The following is a 15,526-nucleotide window of genomic DNA, read 5'->3' as shown; positions in this document are numbered from 1 at the left end:
ACGTCTGTGGCAACTTCCACTCTCACTGACCTCTGGGGTGCAGGAGGCCCAGGCCCAGGGGTCACACAGGTCTGTGCCGAGTTATCCTCCCCGACTGGCCAACCACCCGGGCAAGCGGCGTCATGGTGACATAGCTCAAGCCACAGAGGGCCCCGCCAGGTCTGCACTGCCAGCAGCTGTAGGACCACAGTCATGGCCCAGCGGTACCCATGTGGGGAGCCTGCCCCTCCCACATGTTCAGGGAACGGAGTGCTTGGCCATCAGGGGGTGGGCAGCCATGGCCTCCCCTCCTGTCTGTGGCCCCACTGGCCTTCCTCTCAGCAGGCCCCCCTTAGTGGGTCAGTTTCCGCAGTTAAAACAGTCACCTATTTTTTGGCCCATAACCCTGGGAGGAGAGCTGTCCTTCGGTTCTTCTTATCCTGGTCCCATGACCACCAAGCTTCTGATCATTATCCCACAGACACAGCCTGAGCCCCACTTCCGGCAAGCCTGGGCTGAACATGGCAGCAAGGAGGCTGCCCACACCCTGGGGACTCGCCTTTGATACTCAGCGTGGTTCTTGTGGCCTGGGGTCACTCTTGGACAGCAAGGGGTGCACTTCCCAGGCGAGCACAGGCCGGGCACAGCAGGCTATGCCTGACCCCTCTGGCTTTCTCTAAGGCATGTTCCATGGGTCTGCTACAGATTTTCTGATGCTGGTTTGATATTTGGGTTTTGATCACTGCAACCAATGGTGGGGTCTGGTAAATAAACAAATAGACAGTAAGGAAAGAGTACAATGTCAGTACAGGTGAAAACATCTGAGAAACTTACAGAGATAGAATATCAGCGTGGAAAACATGGAGCCTTGAAACGATGCAAAAATAATCAAAACATAAAGAGCAACCCACATCTACCTCGAGTTGTCAGACTGGGGATGAGGGCTCCTGGGGGCAGCGGCAAGCATGGTGGGCCTGCTTCCCGAGGGTGCTCCGGTCTGTGGCAGCTGATGCTCTTCCTGAAGTCACCTCTCCATCCCTCCCTCTGCCCCACCTATCACCCCCAGGCCCTTTTGTCTGTCCTAGCCACAACTCTACCTACCTATTAACCTTCCTCCACCTTCTCTCAAAAGTCCAATCACACCATAAAGGAGATGGTGACAAGGTGCAAAAAGCCAAATGGTTAACCCAGTATCCTTTAAATGCTCATTAATGTAAAAACGGCGCCTTTCTTCAGAGCGTCTCTCCACCTCACAGTGCACTGTGCATGTACTTGGGTCCTGTTTTCACTAATGATACCTCCCCACATTTGTGCAAATAGTTCTGTTTCTTTGAATTCCTTCCCATTGATCATCAACACCTGTCCGCCATGGTTCTGCAGCTGCCCTGCACCTTTGGGACTCGGATTTCTCACAGGGAATGAGACTGGGACAGGGGAGACACAGGGCCCTACCTGAAATAGCTCCATGTCCTGATGCAGAAGCGCCCAGAGGCCCACCTGCCCTCCAGGCCGAAACAGCACTACCAACGTCGGCAGAGGGTTCTGGCCTCAGGGGTCTTCGGACACTCCTTCTCTTGGCTTGGAGGAACCCACACAAGGTGTGTTGGCACCAAGACGGAAAGGAGTAGGGTGGGTGCCAGGGGATGGGCTGGCTGAAATGGGGAGTCAGTGTTTAATGGGTACTGGTTTCAGTTTTGCAAGACAGAAAATTCTGGAGATGAAGCCAGGCACGGTGGCTCACGCCTGTAATCCCAGCACTTTGGGAGGCCGAGGAAGGTGGATCGCCTGAGGTCAGGAGTTAGAGACCATCCTGGCAACATGGTGAAACCCCGCCTCTACTAAAAACACAAAAATTAGCCAGGCATGGTGGCACACACCGGTAATCCCAGCTACTTGGGAGGCTGAGGCATGAGAATCACTTGAACCCAGGAGACGGAGGTTGCAGTGAGCTGAGACCGTGCCACAGTACTCCAGCCTAGGAGACAGAGTGAGACTAAGTCTCAAAAAAAAAAAAAAAAAAAAAAAAAAGAAAAGAATCAAAACACAGAAACATTCTGGTGATGGGTGGTGGTGATGGCTGCAGAACACTGTGAACCCACTAACATTGCTCAACTGCGCACTCACAAACGGCACCAACATGGTTCAACTGCGCACTCACAAACAGCACTAACGTCGCTCAACTGCGCGCTTACGAACGGCACCAACTAACATCACTCAACTGCACGCTCACAAACAGTACCAACGTCGCTCAACTACGCGCTCACAAACGGCACCAACATCACTCAACTGTGCGTTCACAAACGGCACCAACTAACATCACTCAACTGCACGCTCACAAACGGTACCAACGTCGCTCAACTACACGCCCACAAACGGCATCAACTAACATCGCTCAACTGCACGCTCACGAACGGCACCAACTAACATCGCTCAACTGCGTGCTCACAAACAGCACCAACATCCTCAACTGTGCGTTCACAAACGGCGCCAACATCGCTCAACTGCGCGCTCACAAACGGCACCAACTAACATCGCTCAACTGCACGCTCACAAATGCCGCCAACGTCGTTCAACTGCACACTCACAAACGGTGCCAACGTCGCTCAACTGCACACTCACAAACGGCACCAACTAACCACTCAACTGCGTGCTCACAAATGGCACCAACATCGCTCAACTGCACGCTCACGAACGGCACCAACGTTGTTCAACTGCACGCTCACGAACAGCACCAACGTCGTTCAACTGCACGCTCATGAACGGCGCCAACGGCGCTCAACTGCGCGCTCACAAACGGTGCCAACATCACTCAACTGTGCGCTCACAAACGGCACCAACTAACATCACTCAACTGCATGCTCACAAATGGCAACTGTGGGAAACCTTAAGTGACATATTTTCATCACAGGAAACCGTGTAGTTGGGTCAAAACAATATTTATTATACAGGCAGAAGGGATTTCTCCTTCCCTAGTGAAAAGTTTGTGATTTTACTGTCCTGAGTGGGTAACCATTCACCGAAATAAACAGAAGGCCTGGCCCTACTTATTATCCAGAGCACATGATGACAATTTCTCTGTAATTTATACCTCTGCTCCTCCATATCAGACAAATAAACTGTAAATGGATTTTAAAAAGAGAAAATATTATACATATTTTCGTTTTGTGAATTCATACAATCCCCATAACGCTTTGGGATGAGTGCAGTAGACGCCCTTTAAAATGGACCTCTCCTCTGGGCTTCTAGCAGCGGCCGTGATTCTTTTAAATACACCACCAAAGTCATACTCAGACAAAAAAATTTACCATCTCTAGACTGCTTAACCAGCAAAACTGTTCCAGCTTGCAAACACAGATGACACTTCATGCAAGCGAACTAATTTCCTTGGACACAATTTGTCAAAAAGAAAAGAGAAAAAGAAGAAAACTCCTATTGACATGTTAGGCTAAAGTGACTTTAAGAGTTTGTAATAATAGATGCAGATGGGGACCCCACATTGGGAACATTTTATTGCTTATATTTTAAATTCAGGAACTTCATAAATCCAGAACATGCTTCTCGCCCTCAGATATTAAGGCTAAAAATGCAACCATAAAGTTGTTTGTCAATTTCTTCTCCAGAAGGCAATTTACTGCTGACGGTATTATGTCTAAGCATATGGATCTGCAGGCAATAAAAATCTGGAGGGCTCTTGAAAACTCTGATGCAAAAAATGAGAGGATATCACATGATTAATTATGCCTTTAATACGAGATTCTAGGAGACGGTCTGATAAAGTTAGGGGAGAAAAGCTGCAAAACTGAAGAAGAACGGAAGGAAATGGATCAACCATTCTGAGGGAGGAACCTCATCCTTATTCCAACACAGTGCCTCCAACAGGCACCAAGCAGACAGGGCATTCACTGATGTCGACACGCTGAAATCCGTCCACACACTCTCATTTCTTTCCTTCAACATATTTGCCAAACTTAGTAAGTAAATGAATTCTAACAAAGAAACCAGCTATTTATGACATCAATTATAGAAAATGCCACAACAGGGCAACTTCTAGAGACCGGAGGCCAGGCCCCGACCCATTCTCGGTGCTCCCACCTCCAGCCCATCTTCGTGCCTCCCAGGCTCCCACAGGGCCTGGACCTGCCTCCTCTCCTGGCCTGGTCTCCAGGGTCTCTTTGCCCTAATGGTCCTTGCATTTATTTGCGTTCATGTCAAAGCTACCTCCCCAGCCCCTCCTGAAAGCTGCAAGTGGGACTGACGCCTCTCCCCACTGCCCCCAGCACCCTGCACAGCCCACAGGCAAAGCAGACGCCAGGCTGCCTGCAGGACCAGCCAACAAGGAGGCTTTCAGCACCGCTTCTGGTGAGAAGGGTGTCACGGTCTCAAAATATTATTTTCAATAAAAGTTTTGTTTACCTAGAGAAGATTTAAACACACCAAAAACTTTGAAGGAAATAAGTGGCCCAGTTTTCTTTTTAATAAAAGCAGTGCTGGGTTGTACAATAACTCTTCCAAACAGAGCCACTGAACAGGATAAAATAAAGATCAGAAAGCTCAGTATTTTTCCAGGTGATTTTTAGAAAGGAAAAACCACTATTTGGAGGAGGCCACTTTTGGGGTATCTGTGATAATTCGGAAGAATGATAAACAGTTTCTTTTTCTCTAGTTTCAGGAACATATATTTTTAGTGGCAGGAATATTAAAGTAGGACAAAATGTCTTGTAATGTACATATACAAACACCTACTTATACACAGCATTTTTCTATGAGGGATGAACAAGGGAAAGAGTCAGCATACCCCAAACCTTGTATTTTCCTACTATAATGGGTTAAGCCTTAAAAACATGTTTCTCCTCATAATTGCATCCTTCTAGGACTGTTTATATTCCACTTTTAGCTTGTCTAAACACCCCGGCAGAAAACTCTGTGGCTGGAATGTGCATACTCCACATACAAAAAGCCCTCACCTGGCGACCATGTGCCAACCTTCGGCTGGCAGGAGACCTCACCAGACGACGCATCAGCTTCTTGGGAACAAGAACAAGTGTTGCCTCCCATAGCTGTGCTCTCAGCCCCGTCCTTCTCCAGCCCCACCTGACCAGTGCAAATTTGGTTAGAAGACGCCTCTAGAACGAGCAGAAGGCTTGCTTTAGTAGCTGAAGGCTTAAATGGCTGTTCTGCCAGAAGCCGTGAACACTTCCCAGGGTTACTCGAAGGGAATGCAGAGAGAGAGCATTTTCTCAACGCTTCACCCGCCCCAGCCAACCAAGGGCGGGAGGATAGCTTTCTGGAAGAACGCACAGGAAACACAGCTTTGAAAGCAGTAATGTGGATTCCATCAAGAACAATCACTGCAAGAAAACGGTAATCCCCTGCCCCGTCCAGCCCCCGGCACACACTACGAGCTTGTATTCTGCCAATGGACGCCGGAAATTAAAGTCACTGCCAGGTAGGCAGAAGGATCAGTGTTCTCCAGAACCAGTCCACGAACCTGCAGGTGTACTGAAGTCATACAGTACATAAGCCTTTCTACTTCCAAATATTTGCATGTGTATGTTTTGTGCGTGTGGATCAGATGGGGTAGGAGAGGAAACGGGGCAGGTGAGTCTCTTGCTGATGTGTATGGACAGAGAGACTGGGGTTCTCAGAGAGGTCCTCAGTGAACCAGAGATGACACTGTAAGAGAAGAAGTGGGTAAACGTCCCCAGCAGGCTGCACAGACACAGTGAAATCGTGACACAGGACACTGCGGAACAAAGCTAGACCTCCTCTCGACAGCCTTTGAGTTGTAACTATGATTTCGGTTCTACTTAGAGAGCATGGCCCAGTCTAGAGGGAGATCGAAGAAACGTCCTTGTCAGAAGAACACTACTGCAGTGTGATAAACTGTGTTTCTGCAGAGGACATTCTCTCCCTCCTGTCCACCCCAACCCTGACACAGAGCTCCAAGAACAAATCTAGAACTTGGGGTGTTTGGGGTGAAGGAGACTCACCTTTGGCTCGGTGTCCCCGTGAGCCACCCCCGTGTTCTATTTGATTCACTTTGTTCTGTGATGGAACCATTTCCAGTTCAGACATATGCTGAGCAAACAGCATTTAGCTGGCATCCCGAAGTCACACTAATCAAACACGGCGTGTCGGTCTCAAAGCAGCCCAGGTGCCAAGGAATTCTCATGTTCAGGGCCTGAAGACGACCTGACGTCAGTGTTCCACCCGCTGCGCCCTGCCACGGAGAGGCGAGGTGCTCCTCTCGGGGAAGCTCTGGGCAATCTGGGCACAATACCCACCTCTCTCCTTTCAGCCTCCTGGCTCCATTCTCTCTCTGTCCTTCTTCATTTTTTTTCAGTCTCCATTGGTAGTTCTTCATGGCCACCCACCTGTTAAACTGTTCCTCCAGGTCCTTCATTTCTTTTCCTGAAGTTCTTCTTTGCTCGCCTCTCCCCTAGTCCTGGGAGGAAGCACCACCCTGTCAGATGCCCAACAGAGGGCTCGCAGCCTCTTAACTGCCTCCTTCTGCTACCCCTCCACGCCCCTATACCCTGTCAGTGGCCAGGGCCTGCTGGTTCACTACCCAACGATGCCCTAACTCGGTCAGCCCCATTCAGCTCTGTGGCCGGTCACCTAGGCTCGGGCCCCTGCCAGCTGCTGTCTTGAGGAATTCACCAATCTCGAGGTGTGGAACAGCCCACTTCCCTGTCTGCCCCTGCCTGCTCCTCTGCCCCTGCCTGCCCCTGAGCTGGGTGGGCTTGGGCTGCAGGTGGGGCTGCACATTCCGGCCCCTCCCCAACCCCATGCAGGGCCTGCCATCCGGTCTGACACAGAGCAGGGCCCTCGCATGTTTAGAGAATGAGCGAATAAATGACAGAAGCTCACTGAATCCTAAACGTATTCACAATGTTTTTATCGCAAAAAGACCCACTTCTGTTACTTGTAGAGCAACTGGAAATAAAAATTCTGGATGAATCTGCCAAAAGACAATGCTTCAGTTCAATTCAAAAATTAAACTCATTTAACCTTTAACTCAATTTAAATTCTGAACTGATCAGCACGCAAGAGCTACCCTGTACATTAATATCAAGGAGCTGATCTAATTACTGATACAATTTTACATTTAACAAACCAAGTATACTGTGGGAGTTTAGAGCTTAAATGACATGAACACTTTTAAAACAAAAACTGAAAACTATTCATTAGTTGCAGACAGTTTAAATATCAGAAAATATTACTTAAAGACATAGGAAGAATAAAAAAGTATTCCAGAAATCAAATTTCAGAGTATGATAGGTGTGTGTCAGCAGTCGTAGAGGTTGTGCTTTTGCAAAAGGAGAGGGAGGCTGGCCCGAGATGCAACGGCATCCTGAGGATGGCGTCCACAGACGTGGCCCTGAGTAACTACCACCACCATTCTTGTTTCGTATCAGCTTTTTCTCCTCTAAAACAGCACATCACCGTCCAACGAGCTCTAATACCAGCACGTATGCGAGCTCACGTCGTAACTTTACAATGACTCCATGTGTACGGTAGGCGAGTGATATCACGAGGACAAACCCAGTGCTGAGCCTGAACTTCCAAATCTGACATTACCTGGAGGACACTGGCCCTCAGGCCCCAGGACAACACTGACTTGAGTTCCTACTGACCAAGCCCCAATCAGGACGGTCTCAGAGGCTCCCTCAACTGCAGACAAGAGTCATAGAGGATTTCACAGGAGAACAATGGTCACCCCCAGAGTGGTAGTCTCTAATGCAAGTTCAGCTAAGTAGAGGGAATACCCACTTCTTCCCCCAAGTCTTCCCCAGGACCCTGTAACCCACCATCCCTCACCCCATCTCCATTTCTCTTATTGATAAAGGGACATCAATGCCAACAACTTCACAGAGGGGTCCCGAGGATGAAGTGCAGTGACGGAAGGACACCTCCTCCCACCAGGCCAGACAGACGAAGCAGGGGCTGTTCCACAGGTGCCAGTCCCTCCAAGTCTCCACTTCCTTGGCATCTGCCTGACCCCTGGCCACGCCACCTCTTCTGGGAGAAACAGAGACTCCAGGAGGAAACGGAAATGGCCTCTGAGATGTTTCTGTGGGATACTGTCAGAAATGCCACACTTGGCGTTTCTCACAGGGGTTCATTGAGCCTCATTTCCCATACAATGTGGACAAGCCCGTTCACCAGCTTTTCAAGACCACAACTAATTAGAAGCAGCAAACTGCCATGAGGTGAGGGGACTGAAAGGCAGGCAATGCAAGCCCGGTGCAGACACGGGGCCGGGGTCCGCAGGGCCAGACTCTTCGCAACAGACGCTGATCAGCAGGAGAGGCGTGGCCCACCCATGCAGCAGGGCAGTGAGGGCCAGGGCCCAACTCCGCAGGGCGCCAGGGCCATCAAGAAAGGGCACTGTCATCTTGGCCAATCCCATCAAGGTTGGCTGTTGCAAGATTACGAATCCGAGACAGGATTTTGTGCACAGGGCCACACCCAAACCCCACAAGCCTCTAAGCTGGGCCCAAGGCCATGCTGGGGCTTCCTGAGGGTGAAAGCCGCAGTCTGAAGACAACCTGGAAACACCAGGGATTTGAGCCAAGAAGTGACCTTCCTGAAACCTGAACAGACGCCGATGCTGCCTGTGGCGGCAACGTGCCTATCCGGTGGCTGCCACTTCCGGGATCTTTCCTCCCCCGGCCTGCAAGTCACACGATGTAATTCTTGATGAGAACTGGATTGTGCCAAGGTTCCGTGTTTCCTCCTCATGAAAACAGAGAAAGGCTCTCTGTGGCCACATAAAGGAGAGAGGGGCATGATCTCTCTGGAAAAGCTGCCCTCCCTTCACAAGCAGAGCTGAACAGCGGTGAAGCCCAGTGACTCTGAAATGGAAACTTATTGTTAAGAGCAGGGATTTAAGGGGTTTTATTTTAACATGCCAGACAGGCAGAAACATCCACCTCTCTCTGCTTCAATTAACCCATTTACCTGTTACTCTAAAGTGCTCTTTTATTCCAAATGTTGGAAACCTAAAAAATCTTTTGCTCTGACAGTTTGGTTCATATTCTGAACTCAGATATTTGTAGTTATCATTCACCCATTCTTTTCTTCCTTCCAAGAGGTTCCTGGCAGACTTAAAATTAAATGAACAAGTTTGCTTCTGACTCATGGACACAGGCACACACATTTGTCATCTCTGTCTCCTTGTAACACAGTTACAGAATTGACAGAAATAAAACTTTTGCATTGCTTTTTTTTTTCCCTTAGATGAGTCCAGAACATAAGGACCCTGAATCTCAGTGACACTTGTTTAAATACCATCCACCTGGCTGCCACCACTGTCTACTCTGCCCCCAGGTCAGCACAGAACCAGCTGCGGGGAGAAAATGTCAAGAGCACAGAAGCTGGTGAGGTCGTGCATTGTTCAGGTTTGATTTTCTAGATCAGAAACCATACAACAATTTCACAGTGCATCACGGAACCTCGCTCTTCTATGGCCAGGCAGCACTGTCCTGGGGTGGACGGGCCGGTGCTCCACAGCCTGGGATTCTCGGCAGTGCTGTAGAGAGGAGCTCTGACCTGCCCTTTCAGCTGCCAATCAGAGGAGCACAGCGAACTTCATCATTCACAACTCAGAAGGCTCAGTGTGCAGAACCTGCCTCCCATCACGCAACGGCAGGGTTTTCACGCCATACGCTCACTTAAAAGCATATTATGCTGCCTCCCTATATTTTACTAAGGTCCAAGAGCTGCTACTTCACAGGCTGCACTAACACCTCTGCAGGCCCCACGTGCAGCACTGTGTGTCCGGGGGCCCGCAGTTGACCCCCATCGCACCCTCTCATCACAGACCATAAGAATTCATCACAAGGACCTGTGGAGCGGAGAAACACCGTGGCTTCCTGTCTTGTCTCTTCAGCCGTCAAACCTGAAAGACGAGGCCACCATCAGCCTGAAAGACGAGGCCACCATCAGCCTGAAAGACGAGGCCACCATCAGCCTGAAAGACGAGGCCACCATCAGCCTGAAAGACGAGGCCACCATCAGCCTGAAAGACGAGGCCACCATCAACCTGAAAGACGAGGCCACTGTCTGGCTTCTAAAGGACACTGCACTATAAATGTTTAGCATGGGGTGAAGTATACGCGCAATTTGTGTTATTGATAACATAAGGCACAAGAGGAACTCCCTATCCACCACTGATCATTTACCCCTCTCAGGCAGAAACGGGAGGCGACATCCGTCAGCACGGACGGGCCTCACCAACACGGAATGGCAGAGCCAGCGGGGGCGCGAACAAGGGGTTCCAGGCTCGCCAGGGCACTCAGCCACTCGTTTTTGAAAAACAGACGACTTCTATAAAGCCAAGGAGCGCCTGGCAAGTTTTCCTCCCAGAAACATGCTTATTTGACTCAAGAGACCTCCTTAAGGAACACTCTGTAAAGTAAAATAATTACATTTTTTAAGCACATACAACACAAATCATTATTCCACGGCACTGAGGAAAAGCAATGAGACAGCTGAACTTGCCGCAGGTAAAAGTCCTACAGAGCGCGTTTTTTTGGATGTTATTTTTACTGGGAGTGCTTCTCTGAGTGTTTGTCCTTAAGAACAGTTTCTTCTCCTCCTTGAAAGATCAATTATAATAACGTGAATGCGGCAAGTGTCTGTATTAATTTCCCAATCTGTCAGAAAAAACGAATTCATGAAGTTCCCAGGAAGGTTCTCGTGGCCCGTGGACCTTGAGGAACCATCCGACTGGCACCGGTCAGACCGACCTGCACAGAGGGGCCGCGGGGATAAGCAGCAGCACGGACTCGGCAGGTGCACATACCAAGCCAGCCGGGACCCCATGCACTGCTGAGGGTCGACTGAGTTCTTGAACATATTTAGAGATTAGTGGGAAAGAGGCAAAACGCAGGTCACTTCCTGCTGCAGCTGCCTTCGGGAAGCTCAAAGGCATCTTCACGCTTTCCACAGGGCATGTTTCAAGGGCAGAATCTCACAGGGCATCCAATGTCATCAGACAACTCCCCTCCCAGGTTCAACACAGAGGCCCTGCAGGATACGTTCTCACGTTCCAGAGGGTCTAGGGCCAGGCCAGCCTCGCTGGTGACTGGAGCCCCTATCTGTCCAGCCAGCCAGGTGCTCAGAAGAGGGTCAGGCCCAACCTGCATGCCCCACCCAGCCTCAACCCAAGGGCTGGCTGGGCCAGATGCCAAAAGCAGACCCACCAACCCTGCAAACGGATCCCTACCCTGAAGACAGAAAAAGAGCCTCTGCAGTAGCAGACAGACTGTGTGTAGTCCTCACATTTTCCCAAATACAGAAAGTTTTACAGTGCTTTAGTTGGATTGGACTCTTTCAGCTTTTCCAGTATTACATTCCTATATTTTTCTGAAAAAAGGTTTATGTGAAAAAAAACAAAAGAATGAAAAACAAGGGTAAGCCCTTGGTAAGTGAAAGATGAACCCCCTCAGCTCCCCAGCATCCAAGATCTAGAAGTCCTACTGCTACTATTTTTGTAATCTAAGTATGACCCAGGGTGATATGGTCCATTTTTTCAAGTAATCAAATACGGCAATCAACATTATGGAAAACTAAACAAGCCCCAAAATAACATTAGAAAAATAAACACATACCGCCTGGCCCCTCTCATTAGACTGTGGGCACTGCAGGGAATCTGACGAGGTCAGAGCTCTGCAGCCGCGGGAAGATGGCGCGGGGGAGCTGCTCCGCTCTGGCAGAGGCCAAGCGCTCCTGGATGTGATGGCATTCACAGAAACCTGATACTGTCAGGCACTTATGAAACTAACTTAAAAGCAGCTTATGTTGCTTCCCTTTTGGAAACTATGCCACTTTCCCAACGGATGTGCTTCTCACACACGTTTTTAGGGAGGGAAAGGTAACTAGGCAAGGAAGTCGTTGGTCCCCGCGCGAAGCCACACACAGGAAAATGGATTCACCTGGGGAGCGGGAAACACACTTTGTACAGAAGCACAGATGCAACGTCACTGAAGAAGGCCCAACGGTCAACCTGTAATTTATCTACTAAAGAAAGAAACACCCGTTCAGAGGAAGCAAGGACCACCCTGGGACTCAGAGGCACTCGGAAAAGGTGAGGGCAGGGGCCAGAGCCAGTAGGACGCTGCCCCAAATCCCGGCAGTCACTGTCACTCAGCAACCAGAGGACAGCAGCCACACAGGGCACAGATGGCTCCAGGGGGAGCACCCCGAGATGAGTGAAGGCAGCACCCAATTCTACTAAACCAGGAAGCTTCACAGAAGACTTCTGACACCAGACCCAGATGGCGTCCAAGGTGCATTCATCTCACAATCTGGGGATAAAGTAATATCAATCCAACCCTTACTCTTTCAGAAAATAGAACAGGGAATGCTTCCAAACTGATTTGTCAGCAGAATGAGCCTAATTCCAAAACAAGACAAAGATATTACCAAAAAAAGAGAAAAGTATACACCTGGTTTAAAATTCTAAAAATTTATTCTACCAAATTTAAAGAATAAAGGAGAAAGATTACATGACTCTGTCAACGCATACATGAAAATCACTTGACAAAATTCCACCCAGTGAGGAAGATGCCTCCGAAACCCAAAATGGGGAGTATGAGCCCTCACTGGTGAAATCCTGCAAGCTCCCCAAACCAGGAACCAGGGAGGACGTCCGTCGTCGCCACCCTCACTGGTCATCCTGGAGGGTTCTGGACAGCTCAGTAGAAGAAATTAAAAGCATAAAGATCAGAAAGGAAGATGCATATTGTCTTTATTCATAGACATCATGAATTTTTATACAGAATCCTAAGCAATCTCAAAACCCTGGAACAAATACATGAATGAGTCAAGATTCCAGAATATAAGATCAACATACAAGTCAGTTGTTAAATACAAGCAGCAATAAATTAAAAGGTTAAAAAATTTCAACCTAATTTAGAATACCATCAAGAACAAAGTATTTAGAAATGGAGTTTGCCAGATGAGCAAAGCCTCCAGGCAGAAAAACCATCCAATGCTGCTGAGGACAATGAAAGAACGTAAACAAATGCAGATGCCAGTCGAAGCCGGGAACTGACGCCTTCAATACCAAGACGTCAACCTTCCAAAATTGACACCCAGGTTCAATGAACTCCCAATCGAAATCCCAAAAAGAATCACTGCAGAAATTTACACCTGAATTCTAAAAGTAATATGCAAACTTAAGAGACGCAGAAGCCAAATGATTTAAAAATAAATAAATTTAGAGGACTCACGGACTCACATTACCTGGCATCAACATGTATCACAAAGCTACCTAACCAGGCCAGTGTGGAACGGGTACAGAACAGGCAAAGGTAGGCTGAACCAAACAGAGCAAAACTAGAAACAGGCTCACACACCCATGGTCAAATGATGGTAATTCAATGAAGAAGAGAGACAATTTTTATTTTCCAACAAATGATACTAAAACAATTAAATAGCTACAGGGAAAAAATAAACTCTATACCTCACAAAAAGGTAATTCAAAATGGATCACATATCTAAACATTAAAAAAAAAAAACTACAAAGCTTTTAAAAGAAATTACAGGAGAATGAATTTCAGAAATTACAGTAGGCAAATATTTCTTACAGAGAACACAAAAAGTCTTAAACAAAAGGGGAAAAAAAGACATATGGACTTGTTCAAAATTTAAAACCTCTTCTCATCAAAAGACACTATTAGAAAAACAAAAAAGCAGACCTCCAGCTTGTCAGAAAATCATCACAATACATGCATGTGACAAAAGTCTCCTAACCAGAACCACAAATCAGTAACAACAACAAACACACAAACAAGAAAGCTCTAATTTTAAAATAGGCAAAAGGTGGCCAGGCACAGGGGCTCACGCCTGTAATCCCAGCACTTTGGGAGGCCAAGACAGGCAGATCACAAGATCAGGAGTTAGAGACCAGCCTGACCAACATGGTGAAATCCCATCTCTACTAAAAATACAAAAATTAGCCGGGCAAGGTGGTGGGCGCCTGTAATCCCAGCTACTCGGGAGGCCGAGGCAGGAGAACTGTCTGAACTCAGGAGGTGGAGGGTGCAGTGAGCTGAGATTGCACCACTGCACTACAGCCTAGGCGACAGAGCAAGCCTCCATCTTAAAACAATAAAAAATAAAAAATAGGCAAAGGACTTGAGTAGATATTTCACAAAGAAAACACAGGAATGGCCAAGACTTCATCAGGATAAGTCATCGGCAAAGTGCAAATTAGAACCACAATGAGATAATACTTTATACCAGCCAAAATGGCTAAAAGCTGAAAAACTGACACCACCAAGTACTGCCAAGAACGTGGAGTAACTGAAACGCACACTGCTAGTGGAAATTTAAGATGATACTGCTCTGAAGAAAGTTTTGGCAATTTCTTGTCAAGTTAAACATGCATTTGCCATCCAGCCCAGCAATTCCACACTCAGGAATTTACTCAGGAGAAATGGAAACAAAAATTCGCAAAGAAGACTGACTTAAGGGGGCACAAGGGAACTTTCTGGAATGTTCTGTATCTTGAATGTTCTATGTCTTCGGTGGTGGTTATATGGTTGTATGCTTTTGTCAAAAACCATTGAATTGTACACTTGAAATCTTAAGTCTTCTATGTAATTTTTACCTAAATTTAAAAAATGATACAATGTTAAACTTAATTGAATATTCATATAGTTTTATATACTATTCTCAAACTTTTAAATGCTCCCCCCACCAAAATTAACTGTGCACACTAACACTGCTGGCTGCCCCCCAAATCCCACTCCTTCCTTACTCACAGTACACCTAATTTTAGCCCATATATGACACTTCCTCCTTTCTTTCTCCCCTACCTGTGGCTTGGGCCCAGCGCCGTCTTGAAGCACCAGGGAAGGGACCACCATCTGGAGACCCCGAGAGGAAAGCTCAGAGGAGCCCAAGTTCCCAGAAGCCATGAAGGCAACAGCCCCAGCTACCACGGTTTGTCTACAGGTGTGTCTTCAAGTGAGCAATCAGCCAGATCGTATTCAGGAGTCAGCATTATTTCAGGGCTGTTGTTACACCTGAACCTGATCCTAACTTGATTCAGAAAGTTCATAAAGTAGAAATTCAAAATTAAGCCTCTTCATCCTATTTGCATAATCCACAATGGGCATTTAACTAAACATATCTTACAATGTTTGTTGTTTTTGTTTTGTTTTCCTTTTTCTTCCCCAAATTCACTTTGTACCTTTACTTTTTCCCAAAAGAAAAAAAACCAACACATAATTTCTATGATTTATTGTGCAACTGAACATGCTAAAAGACAAAATGACATTTTCCCCTACAAATTATTTGGTGCCTGTGATTTTCTGAACACTATAGCCAGATGGTTCTCATAGAAATTGAAAAGAGTGTATTCACATAGTTCAAAGGTTTGCTTATTTTTTGGTCTCAAAAAGACTATATTGATTGTAACGTGCAGCTCTACAGGAAAAATCTCGACAGCAGAGGTGAGTGCTGATATTTATGACTGCACTTGTGCTCATTACGGCTGTCTCTGACAGGGGTCCATTAAAATCAATTTTTA

At 47.4% G+C, this 15,526-nt stretch overlaps 1 protein-coding gene across 7 annotated transcripts in view; it reads right to left on the bottom strand.

Moving 5' to 3' along the window:
* The window catches only part of MGMT (O-6-methylguanine-DNA methyltransferase), a 292,476-nt gene that overhangs the window by 205,060 nt on the left and 71,890 nt on the right, over positions 1-15,526 (bottom strand). The gene's annotated exons all lie outside the window — the stretch shown is intronic.

Source organism: Macaca fascicularis, chromosome 9 (assembly GCF_037993035.2).
Source record: "Macaca fascicularis isolate 582-1 chromosome 9, T2T-MFA8v1.1".
Classification (NCBI taxonomy): Eukaryota; Metazoa; Chordata; class Mammalia; order Primates; family Cercopithecidae; genus Macaca; species Macaca fascicularis.
This window is presented reverse-complemented; position numbering and strand designations above follow the sequence as displayed.